Source organism: Octopus sinensis, unplaced genomic scaffold (genome assembly GCF_006345805.1).
Source record: "Octopus sinensis unplaced genomic scaffold, ASM634580v1 Contig16661, whole genome shotgun sequence".
NCBI lineage: Eukaryota > Metazoa > Mollusca > Cephalopoda > Octopoda > Octopodidae > Octopus > Octopus sinensis.
This window is the reverse complement of record NW_021834488.1, coordinates 37,501-40,000: the sequence shown is the minus strand read 5'-3', so window position 1 is coordinate 40,000 and position 2,500 is coordinate 37,501. Positions and strand designations below refer to the sequence as shown.

The window sequence follows — 2,500 nt, the reverse complement described above, 5'->3', positions numbered from 1 at the left end:
TAGCTTTTTACGTTTTGAGATTCAATAATACATTTTTAGAGAGTTACTTCCCTGATATATGCCAAAAATGCATTAAAAATGGGAAAAAATTATGGTAATTTTTTTTATAAATCGTAGACTGATCGTAGACGCGCGCTAATACCCGGAAGGGCTCGAAATGAATCACGACTATAAGATACCCGGTTTTGGTTAAACTGCACCACAAAATGTGGGAGTAGTTAGGAATCTAAATCGTAGGAGACAGACACCACACAACCTCACTTATATATATAGATTAGTAAATATAAAATAAACTTGTCTGGAAGTTTATTTTATCGACCTTAGTTTGACGAAAGGCACAGCTGACCTCGGCTGGTTATTAATCCAGGACGTAAAGGGCCGAGAGGAATACCGAAATGCATTTATTCTGACTCTTCTAATGACTGTGCCAACCCACCACCTTAAATTCTTAGCCGTCAGATGAGTAAGACGTGGTCGCTCATGCAGCGCATTTGCACTCACAGACTACCTCTGGACTTTCCGGCACTTAATCGCTTGTCGAACTTTGAAGGTATGGGAAGGTGGAGGAAAATGGAACCACACCAACTTGAATGTTACTAATTTTCAGGTGACAAGGTATGGGAAGGTGCAATGAAGTGCCTTGCTGAAGAATACAACATGCCTCGCGATCCTAGAATCTAACTTACGACCATCCCATCCTGAACTTAAGTCTTTACAATTGTATTTTTTAATATAAAAAGAAATGAATCAGCAGGAAGTGAATGTTGTTGTTTGTTCCTTCTCGAGCCATGCCTAGCTCATAAAGGCCGGTTTCCCGGTTTCTTGGCGTATAGGTTCCCCACCTGGACGGGACGCCGGTCCGTCGCAGGTGAGCTGCAAGATGCAGGAGGAAAGAGTGAGAGAAAGTTGTGGCGAAAGAGTCAGCAGAAGTTTTCCATTACCTTCTGCCGGAGCCGCGTGGAGCTTAGGTGTTTCGCTCATAAACACACACACCGCCCGGTCTGCGATTCGAACCCGCGCTCCCTCGACCGCGAGTCCGCTGCTCTAACCACTAGGTCATGTGCCTCCACACAGGGAGTGCATGCATGTTTATCAAACATACTTATGTAAATTTATTAAAATTTATCTGCATTTCACTGTAGTTAATAAAGTCAGTCAGTGAATTACAGAGATAAGAATGCGAGACATATGCATAAAATCGGCGCCTTCTATTCATTGCATTTTTTGTAAGCTGTAACCTTTTTGCTCTCTTTGTGAACGCCTCCGATGATCTGGCAATAACCAGTCAAATATAATCCTTGAATTTGTGCTTTAAATAGAGCACTGTGGTTTAAACGTAGACATTATTTTCACAGCGGGATTGAATGTACCTGAACATACTAATGTGAATGTATTCGAAGCGATTGTACTTTTATGTTAGATATTGAAAGCTAAGTAGAAATGTTCAAAGAATTTTCAATGTGGGATCCAGACTGATTCTGTTGTGAAACATTGTGAGAACTGATATTCATTTCATGTTACTGAATTTTCTTCATCATTAATACTTTTCAATTGATGGTGTGAAAGTTTTCGAATCTAACCCACTTCCAAAATATTTTACCCGAATTTCATGAAATTTTTCACATGAGTAAAATACATTCTTCTTTCCTTCTATCAAAATAAATTGCAGCAGGAGAATGTAGAATGTTTCGGGCGTTTTAAGTCCACAAACCAGTTTATACCCACAATTGAAACTATATTACTATAATATTAGCATTAAATTTCTTGAAAATTTAAGAGAATTATATCCAGTTGTACACAAAGTCCATGAGTGGCATTGCACAGGAAAACAACATTAAGATCTATAAAATGATTATCAGTTGAGCACTGGAGTCGATGAAATTGAATCCTTCTTTTTAAATTTTCGGATCCTACAGGATCCCCAAAATTTGAAACCATAAAAGGCGGTGAGCTGGCAGAATCGTTATCGCGGCGGACAAAATGCTTAGCGGTATTTCAGTCGGCTCTTCACAATCTAAGTTCAGGTACCTCCCGAGGTCTACTTTGCCGTTCATCCCTTTGGGGTCGATAAATTAAGTTAAGTACTGGATCAAAATTTAACTGGCTCGACCTGCCTGCATTTATATTTCTTTTGTACTCATAAACGTAGTAAATATTTTAGTTCAATTATCATCATCATCATCATCATCATCATTATTATTATTAATATTATTATTATTATCATTATTATTATTATTATTATTATTATTATTATTATTATTATTATTATTATTATTATTATTATTGATTTGACTCAGGTTCTTATTCTTGGTAGATTTTATGCGGGTAAAGGATTACTACCTGTAAACTACAATCTTTCAATAACCGTTCAAATGCTTAAGACCCTCCTTTCCTATCCCTAAAAGGTAAAGTTTCTGTAGATCTACTGGGAATTCTATAGCAATTTCTTTCAACCATTTGTCTATATATTTGCTTACAGTTCGCAATGAAACAGTTATTA

At 37.3% G+C, this 2,500-nt stretch overlaps 1 long non-coding RNA gene across 1 annotated transcript in view; it reads right to left on the bottom strand.

The window, feature by feature from the left end:
- LOC118761708 overlaps positions 1-2,500 on the bottom strand; it is a 16,382-nt gene that overhangs the window by 7,196 nt on the left and 6,686 nt on the right. The window lies entirely within an intron of this gene.